The 10,240-nt window shown below is 42.3% G+C and overlaps 1 long non-coding RNA gene across 1 annotated transcript; it reads right to left on the bottom strand.

Annotated features, from left to right (window-relative positions):
• Nucleotides 1-1,365: 1,365 nt before the first annotated feature.
• On the bottom strand, nucleotides 1,366-8,040 carry LOC138593213 (uncharacterized). The gene is made up of 3 exons (XR_011308320.1): nucleotides 7,839-8,040; nucleotides 5,876-6,013; nucleotides 1,366-1,438 (listed from the first exon to the last, which is right to left on the bottom strand). It is a non-coding gene; the product is annotated as an uncharacterized lncRNA (long non-coding RNA).
• Between the last annotated feature and the right edge of the window lie 2,200 nt (nucleotides 8,041-10,240).

The following is a 10,240-nucleotide window of genomic DNA, read 5'->3' as shown; positions in this document are numbered from 1 at the left end:
GGTGTAGTTGTTTTTGTTTGTGTAGTTGTTGTTGTTGTAGTTGTTGTTGGTGGTGTGGTTGTTGTTGGTGGTGTTGTTGTTGGTGGTGTGGTTGTTGGTGGTGTGGTTGTTGTTAGTGAAGAAGGATACAACAACCAATATGGGTCCCAAACTGGTGTCAATGTTGGTGTTGTTGTTGGTGGTGTGGTTGTTGGTGCAGTTGTTGTCGTTGGGGTTGTTGTTGGTGTAGTTGTTGTTGTGAGGGTTGTTGTTGGTGGTGTTGTTGTTGTTGGTGTGGTTGTTGGTGGTGTGGTTGTTGTTAGTGAAGAAGGATACAACAACCAATATGGGTCCCAAACTGGTGTCAATGTTGGTGTTGTTGTTGGTGGTGTGGTTGTTGGTGTGGTTGTTGGTGCAGTTGTTGTCGTTGGGGTTGTTGTTGGTGTAGTTGTTGTTGTTTGTGTAGTTGTTGTTGTTGTAGTTGTTGTTGGTGGTGTGGTTGTTGTTGGTGGTGTTGTTGTTGGTGGTGTGGTTGTTGGTGGTGTGGTTGTTGTTAGTGAAGAAGGATACAACAACCAATATGGGTCCCAAACTGGTGTCAATGTTGGTGTTGTTGTTGGTGGTGTGGTTGTTGGTGCAGTTGTTGTCGTTGGGGTTGTTGTTGGTGTAGTTGTTGTTGTGAGGGTTGTTGTTGGTGGTGTTGTTGTTGTTGGTGTGGTTGTTGGTGGTGTGGTTGTTGTTAGTGAAGAAGGATACAACAACCAATATGGGTCCCAAACTGGTGTCAATGTTGGTGTTGTTGTTGGTGGTGTGGTTGTTGGTGTGGTTGTTGGTGCAGTTGTTGTCGTTGGGGTTGTTGTTGGTGTAGTTGTTGTTGTGAGGGTTGTTGTTGGTGGTGTTGTTGTTGGTGGTGTGGTTGTTGTTGGTGGTGTGGTTGTTGATGGTGGCGTGTTTGTTGTTAGTGAAGTCGGATAGAACATCCAATATGGGTCCCAAGGTGGTGTCAATGTTGGTGTGGTTGTTGGTGGCGTGGTTGTTGGTGGTGATGTGGATGTTGTTGTTGTTGGTGGTAGTATTGGTGAAAGTCTCTTTGCCCTCTTCGTGGGTGGAATCCTGGAGGACTGAGATCCGTCTGAGTAGGCCAGAGTGATCGGTTGTTTTGGGAAGTCCTCCACCACCATCTCAAAGCCATAAACTCTGTAGTCAAAGGTGGCTCTGCTGTATTGTAATGTGCAGGAGTCCTAACCATGAGAACATTTAATATTTTAGTATTTAGTACAGTGTTGTATGATGTATTAGGAAACAGATCTTTCAACTAACCTGATCTAAGTGGAAGCCTGAAGGTAGGATGCACCCGCTGCACTCTACATACTTGATGTTTCCGTATCGGCATCGAACTTTGTCACCGTCAGGATCAAAGGCAATCAGCTTGTATGTCCGTGGGCAGTTCAGAGGGACCCTTGAATGGACACATTAACACGAGTAAGTGACAGTCTTCTGCTAAGAATCCTGAACACAAAAAGGATCCTATCAGAAGAATTACAAAGATGCACGTATGGATAACATAGACATACTAATACCTTTATTTATATAGCACCTTTAAAAACAAGAGTTTACAGCAAAGCAGGAAAACAAGCAAATCATAAAACCAGCAGATCACAAAAACAAGCAAAGCATAGAACCCAACAACAGGAGAACCCACACAACATGGCCAGGCACGAGACCGAGGGGACAAAGCAAGAAGAAGTAGAAACAATAAATAGAAATAAAATAGCTAAACAAGATAAAAAAGAGGAAATGAAGAAAAAAGAGAAATAAAATCTGAAAAGGCAACAAAATAAATACATAAATAAATAAAACCAGCAAGGGCTATAAAACAATAAAAGACTTAAAAGCAATAAAAGCAATAAAAAGAAATAAAAGCAATACAAGCAATGTAAGAGAAAAAAAGCAATATAATCAATAAAGGAGATTATGGCAACAAAACAAGAAAAGGACATAAAAGAACTAAAAGTAATAAAAAGATGAAAAAGAAAGAAAAAATTGAAATAAAAATTTTGAAAAGATAAATAAAAGCCAATAAGAAAATGACAACACATAAAAGTGAGTTTTAAGAAGAGATTCAAAGGATGTTACTGCGAGCCTCATCTCCTCAGGCAGGTCGTTTACCCTCTGTGTGCTGATTCTTTCCTATTGTATTGTACTGTATAAGCTGCTGGAGACTGAATTTCCCAGAGGGAGTCATCCCAAAGGGATCAATAAAGTTGAGTCTAAGTCTAAGTCTAAGTTCCAAAGCTGAGGGGCCCTGATGGCAAAAGCACGATCACCTTTGGTTTTAAGCTTCGACTTTGAAACGACCAGAAGGCCCCCACCTGAGGATCTACGGTTGCCGTCTGGCTCATATGGTGTTAACGGCTCTGTGATGTAGCTTGGAGCCAGACCCATACGTGCTTTAAAAGTGATCAGTAAAATCTTAAAATCAATTCTAAAAGTAACTGGAAGCCAATGTCGAGAAGCCAGGACGACCAGTAAGAAGCCTAGCTGCTGCGTTCTGGACTAGTTGGAGGCGAGGGAGGGATTTCTGATTGATTCTGGAGAGCAGGGAGTTACAGTAGTCTAATCTGGAGAAGATGAGTGCATGGATTATATTTTCAAGCTCCGGTTTGGTAATTATTGCTTCAGTTTTTGAGATGGTGCGTAACTGGTGGAAGCAGGATTGTAAAATTTTGTGTTTGTCGAAGGTTAGGTCGCAGTCGAATGTTACACCAAGGTTTCTGGCAGTAGGTTTTACATTAGTAGACCGGGGCGCCAAGGCCACTGTCTATATGGAGGGTGGAGTTATTTGCATTGATTAGTTTTATTTATGTTTTTGAATTATTTAATTGGAGGAAGTTCTCAGCCATCCAACAGGTGATGCCACTGAGACAGTCTTTGACAGCAGCTAGGCTTCTAGGGTCCCCGGGTCTCAGTGGAAGGTATATCTGTGTGTCGTCTGCATAGCAATGAAAGGAGACATTACATTGTGGCGCTGAATTATTTGGGCAAGAGTAAGCATATAGATTGAAAATAAAATCAGACCTAAAACTGAACCTTGCGGTACACCACAGGTAATTTTAGTGGTAGAGGAGGAGTAGTTACCTATGGTGACCGCAAAGGTTCGTTCTAAAAGGTAAGAATAAAACCAACTAAGTGCAGTGTCTCTGATACCAACCCAATTTTTAAGATGATCAATTAAAATGGCATGATCCACTGTATCAAAAGCTGCACTTAAGTCTAAGAGGATTAAAATTGTGCTCTCCCCCTGACTGCTGCTAAAAGTAGGTCATTGGTTACCTGTAGGAGGGCCGTTTCTGTACTGTGTTGAGCTCTAAGTGGTTGTTAAAAGACATAAAAGATAAAAGTTGGGTTGAAACTACTTTTTGAAAGACTTTTGATAAAAAGGGAAGTTTAGAAATTGGCCTAAAATTGTTAAAATCAGAGGGGTCGAGGTTTCTCTCAAGAGGTTGGACCACAGCGTGTTTAAAAACAGATGGGAAAATGCCTTCTTCTAAGGAGCTGTTGATAATCGATAAAATACTCGGTCCAACAGTGTTAAAAACCAATTTGAGAAATTTGGTCTGAATAAAATCAAGACTGCACGTAGTTGATTTCATATGGGATAAAATTTCAGATAAAAAGGAAACAGGCTCAAAATGTCCCTACTGGTATGTAAAATACGGTCTGGCTGGGTGATTTGTTGTCTTATGTCATTCACTTTATTTGTAAATGAACTTAAAAACCTCTCGCACAACTCTTGAGAAGCATTAGTAAGATGGGGGAATGTCATCAAATACTTGTAAACCATTTTTTTCCCCATTTTCGTTCCTTTGGTGGACTCTGTAGGATTTTTTTGTCTCGGTAAGGAGCAGCAGAGTCCAGGACGGTCTGTGTGATTAAAAAGGGAGACCAGCTCCTCTGTGTTAAAATTTAGATTAAAGGCAGTTGAAGAGGCAGAAATAAAAAGCTCTGAAAACTTGCTAGCAGACATTGAGTTAAAAACACGACTGCGGACAGGTGCATTGTCAGTAAAAGGTGGCTGGGATAAAACCATTGTGAATAAAACAGCCTTATGATCAGACACACAGATATCCTTTGTCTCAAAGTTGTCAGGGCTGAGAGCACTGTACAAAACTAAATCTAAAATATGGCCCTTTCAGTGTGTGGGTTCCTGTGTTGCCTGCATGAAGTTAAAAGATTCCAGAGTGTCCATAAAATCAGAAGTGTGAGCAGGGCAACAGACATGTATGTTAAAATCACCGAAAATAAGGATTCTGTCAGATTTAGAAACAAGATGGGATGGCTGTCCTCTGGTGATATGAACTGGAATAGAGAGTGCAGTGTTATGATCTTTCCGAAAGGTGGAGTCGGTGACAGTAGAGGGCGTATGACTGTTTTTGGCGGATGGAGGGGAGGAAGAAGAAGAGAGACAGCAGGTGTGTGGGATGACGGTCTGGGGCGAGAGCTGAGTACATAGTCACACACGTGGAGAGGACTGGATCGCGTGGTGGATGTTTGCTGAAACCATTTGGCTACCCCACGTGTTAGGATAGATTCCGTCTTTTTTAAAAAGTGGAGCACGATTTCAGTTCAAATTGTCAATAAATTCCAAGTCATGAGATCGGCCTGCGGACTGACGCCAGGTGTGCAGGGCGTGGATTCGGCTAAAATGTTCCGGTCCGCGGTTAAAAGTTGGAATGGGTCCAGAGAAAATCGTTTTTGGTGCTCTCAGACCGCCGACGGGATGGGATCCTGTTGATGGAGGTTGGGAGTGATGGCAAAAGGGTCAGGAGTTTATCCAAAACAACAGGGACAGTGGCACCAGGAAGACAGTGTGTGATGCTGTTCAAAAAGCGGATATCTCTGGTGATTGAATCTCCAATGATGAGAGTTGTGGGTGGAAAAAGATGACGAGAAGATGCGTGTGAGCTACCTGGATGGGACTGTGGTCGCTCCGCTCTCCCCGTCTGCAGTGAGGCCCGAGGTGCTGGCGGATGGTTCTGTGCCGAGGGAGAAAGCCGAGACGGCTCAGCCGATGGAAGACCCCCCCCAAGCATCTGATGATGGCCTCTTGCAGCATTTTATGTCTGGTCCTCCAAGTGGTGGAGTGTCAAGATGCCTGACCAGCACTTGCCACAGGTGGAGGTGAGGCAGCAGTGACGCAGGGAGCCGAGTGGAGAGACGCCTGACTCTGCAGGCTGCAGGTGGAGGTGACGCAGCGGTAGCAGGAGCCTTCCACGTCTTGGCCAGAGCCTCGCCCAACAGCGCCGAAAAGCGGTTGTGGAGGGTCTGTGGTAGGGCTCTGCATCTTACAATCAGCACACACAGCCATTGCTAGCTCCGCTAAAAACAAGCCGAGTTCAGCTAGCAGCGGTGTTCTTGCGGCAGGTTCCACAAACAGTAGGACTCTCAATCCGGGCGTCCAGTTAGTGACACGTTTTCCATCAGCCAGCAGTGGTTGGTCTGCCAGAGATGGTAGGCTGGCATAAGCGGCTGCTTTTCCGGTTTCTGCAAGTGTTGCGAGTAAACAGTAATCTACTATGGCTGAACAAACAAAGAAAAGATGGATGACTACAGATACAACTTCAACAAGAAGTGAAAATCCAAAGAAGAAGAAACAAACTCGACGCTCAGATGAAGCAAACAGTCTGAAAAGGAAAGCGACCGTCAGCCAGGAAAATCAAGAGTTACAACCGGAGCCAACCGTGGACGTCTGGTTAAATTGGGAAGTGTACCTCTATAATAAATTATTTTTGCCATTAGAGGCGCCAAAGAGAACAAAGCTGAGATCTTCGAGATTGAATCTTTAATCACCAATCTGGCGAGCCAAACCCCTTCATGCTGAAAGCAGGTGACTTACCGTAGGAAAGGTAGAATGCCAATGTCTGGTGATCTGTTCGGTTCTCTGGTGTCAGATCTTGTTCCCAAATCCACGAAAGTCATTAGCCTCCAATTTGAGACCAAGTTACGCGTTGAGATCCAACAACAGCTCGCTGCCCTGGTTTGTATAAAACAAACACGCTTTAGAAGCTGCAAGGAAGAACTGCTTTCATGATAATCAGATCCACAACAGATCCGACAGGAGGACTGTTAGTGTAACAGTGTAAATAATTAACCTGTAAGGTATGTTAAATTTCTGTTAAATTTGGGACTCAACCCCGGTTGTTTTATTTTTGGTTGTATTTCATTTTGGTAACAAGAATCCCAAGCGGAAGTCAGTGCTGTTGTTATTGCTGTGCACGACTTCATTCACCACAGGTGCATGGTCGTCAATAAATGTGATAAACTGTACGTATTAAGTGTTAAAATTATCAGCATTAGCCATGCATAGCAGCTCTGACGAAAAATGCTAGAACTTTGAGTGGTTATGTCGTTTTTTAAAAGTAATTGCTGACTTAATGTGCCGAGCGAGTAGCACTTTAGCTAGCCGCTAGCAAGCTCTGTCGGGTACATTGCCGACCAGTTCACTGACACGTAACCTCGTCTTCTAGTTCATGTTGGAGTGAACTTCTGACCAACTTTCCTGTCATGCTGAGCTACAGTGGTTGTGTGTGTCCCATGATTGCAGGTATGTTTTTATATTGAACTGTTTAATGTTTTATTGTGTATGTTACACGGCATTTAAAGTATTTCTGTAACTTAGATGCTTACCAGTTACAACACAAGGTGGCAGCAAAGTGTTTTATTATGGTTTTGTTTGAGTGAAATGGAGCCTTTGAAGTGAGAATGTTTTGTCTGTAGTAATGTAACATCAGTCTATATTGAAAATCGCAGTATGAACAAGTGTGTTAATTGTTGATGGCAGCTCATTGTTACATAGCTTGAATATATATATATATGTTTTTACATATGTTTGTTACTATTTATATTAACATAATGCCACTATACGATCATTATAGTTGTTATATATGGCAGGATGTGAATACTCTGCTGGGGTTCATGTTGGAGCGAACTGACCAACTTTCCTGTCATGCTGTTTGTGTTCTTGCATGTGCGATGAAGGTTCTGTGTTTCTATGTGCCCTAATATGACAATGATTCATCACACTGGTGCAATATGTGGGTATTTAGGGTGAGTTGCTGTCAAGTACTGTGCTAACCTGTCTCATTTATTATGCCTAAATTAATGGTAGAAACATAAATACTGTTCAGAGATTTTTTATGTTACTCTACAAGCTCCTCGGGGGTTTTAAGGTAATTCCCTTCACATGCCCTTATACTTATACTCAGTTTTTAATACATTTAAGATAGAACTCTATTAATCTCCAGGGAAATTATAGTGCGAGAGAAATACAAAGTTAGAAAAATACAAAAAACAACTCCAATATAAGTGAAAATATAAAGTGTATGGGTTAATGCAAAAGAGACAGTGCCTAATGCAAAAACAAAATTAGAATAGTTATCCACCAAACGTGTGGCAATGAAATTGACAGTAGTATTTACAGTTATAAGTAAGAACGTCGACTGCACAAGATTATGAATTTACAGATATTATATGACATAGAATGTAATTATACATATCAGTAAAGGAAAGGTTATATTGCTCCTGATACTAAACATTGTTTTGCACATGGTTCTAATAAATAAGTGGAAATATTGCACATGATTATAATGTTATATCCATGAATACAAATATAGATATGGCCAGAAAAGTATGATTGCTCATAGTGAACATAATATAGCCAGATATAGAAAAGTATTATTGGCTGTTTTATGTGCAATATTACTTTGATTTTATTATATTTATATTTATATGTGTTAATAAAGTAGCATAAAGATCAGCAGCAACAATGTTAACATGATTGAAATCCATCAAAAGCTCACCTCATTGTAAAAGGTTTGTCACTCGGCACATTTCTCGTACTGACTGTTTCCGTTTCACACCAAAGCCTTTCATTCAATGGAGCATTCGTGCTCTGGTCAATTATGCCTCTCTGACTTCTGGTGTTAGAACCACATCGACCTCTGTAACAGTACCAGTTGTGTGAGTACTGACAGCCCTCGTAGGTGTCCCTGTAGCGAAAGTCCACCTGAGGAATAAAGCAGCTCTGCAGTGAGACATGGTTGCTCTTTTTTACAATTAGTTTTGTGAATGAAAACAAAAAACAATTTATATCACAGTGTAATTCATTTTAAGAGTGGCCATGGAATACAAAATAATAAAACGAACGCATGAGGTAGTTATTTCCAAAAGACACCGCAGTTCAGGCTGGATTACAGAGCTTCTGAAAGGGACAGGATCGCATCAGAGCGCTAGTTGGAACGGCACAACGGGAACCGTCTGCTCTCCGGTCTCTTCAAAAGTAGCCCTACTCCGCTGGAAGCGCGGACCTGGCAACCCTGGCTTCGCATCACATGATGTGATATGAAACTTTGTTTGATCATGAAGCCTGATGCCCCTCGACAGCTCTGTGTTTATCAGTGGAATATAAACTACACAGCATATGGGCATATGAGCGCCTGTGGAGACGATGTTTATACTTCAACTGTGCGTTGTACATTATTGATTCAGGTACAGAGAATCAAAACACACACAGATCAGTGTCATTCCTGCTCCTCTCCTAACGTTTGTCTCCTCCCCGCGCTCATGATAACTCGATAAACTCCAACCCTGCCTGTAACCCTGTCTGGCTCATCCAACTCTGCCACGGGCTTTCCTTCCTGTGCCATGAATTAGACACGCTCTGTGCATAACTGAAAGAAGCGTCTGAGCACCGCTCCTCGGCTCCACCAGCAGATCTCAGTGTGAGGGCAGCCCGTGCTTAATATTGTGTTCATATAACAGAGCACAGATCACATTGGAGCGTCACACATTCCTCAGCCGTATCTTTGACACCCCCAGTTTATAATAAAGTGTTGTGTCCTTGGAGTGAGTAAATCTATGACAATTAATCAAAAGGAGAATTGTTAAAACGAGGCCTCAATTGACCATCCCGTGCGCACGAGGTAGTAAAACGTGCGCTCGTTTTATTATTATTTTTATCCCATGGCCACTCCGGGGCTCCGTAGATTTTTAATGATATTCAATTGCAAACACGCCCGTAAAGTGTCGCAGATCGCGCAGTTTGCTCTTGTTTTTTGTCTGATTGTGGAGAGAAGCTGTCAGCACTCTACTCTCTGCTGCGCGGAGCTCATCACCGGATCTCAACTCCATGCACAGATCGATGCTGAGCAGGGAGAGGAGGGGAGATCTTTAACAGTTTAGTGTAAAGTCCAGTATAATTGTTGGCATTGTATGTTCACTGAAAAACTGAGGATTTATTTGGTTTGGTATTTAAGTTTTTTATTATGTTACATTGTTATTCACTATTTCATTGAATATAAGTAGTGGTGCTTTTATTTTGAAGTTTGGCTGCTCTCGCAAGCACGGTCATCTCTGCTCCGCTAAAAGTTTATGCAGGGCTGCATAACAGTGTAACGCTAAAGTGTTAACGTGTACGTGACCTTTTACACGCACTTGAATGTTTTACCTCATTTGCATATTGTCTGCAGGAAAGAGAGAGAGCCTGCCGCTGTCAGTGTGTGTGTTAATTGTGCCCTGTGCTGCTGGGTGATATTCTTTAGTCTGTGAGGGACAATCTTAAAGCTGCTACACTGTGCATTTTTTGTTGATCTAACATTGTATTTATATTGTCTCGGAGGAGAAGCCTTCAAAAAACCGGTAGCAAGTTGTGTCGGCCTGTGCCAGGTTTAACTGCCCGTAACGCAGCCTCATTTTTATAAACGAGCGCTGTGCAGAAGATCACCCAGTTGCTGTGCAGACATCTCAGATTACTACAGAGTTCTCTATGCTAATGGGCTTGTGGTGAAGGATGACCTCTGCAGGCAATGCTGAATTAGCTGACTGAGCAGCAGCCAATCAAAATGCACACAGCTCCACTCGCAGATGAAGACGCCTGATGTTGTCTGTAAAAAAAAAAAACCTCTGAAGAATGTGCCGTGCTGAAAAGATGGCGGTGTTTGATCTCGAGTGTGTTTGCTGTGCTCCGTTCCAAGTTCCTTATTAGGCTGTGTGCGTTCATGAACCCGTAAGTAATCCTGCTGTTTGTTGTTATTTTCCGCCCACAGTGTGGTTAACATGTTGTTGTTTTAACGGTAATGGCGTCTGCTACAGTGCATGCTCGGTAAAAATCGGCGGCGCCCAGTCGCAGTTATAAACATGTGTTAATGCTTGTATACCAAGTAGATGTAGATGTGTCGTTAAGTGTCTTACTGTATCATTATTA

Source organism: Semicossyphus pulcher, unplaced genomic scaffold (assembly GCF_022749685.1).
Source record: "Semicossyphus pulcher isolate SPU_LCO1_2020_fin unplaced genomic scaffold, fSemPul1.0.p SCAF_1, whole genome shotgun sequence".
Classification (NCBI taxonomy): Eukaryota; Metazoa; Chordata; class Actinopteri; order Labriformes; family Labridae; genus Semicossyphus; species Semicossyphus pulcher.
Note: the sequence above shows the minus strand (reverse complement) of the source record. Positions and strands in the feature narration are given on the sequence as shown.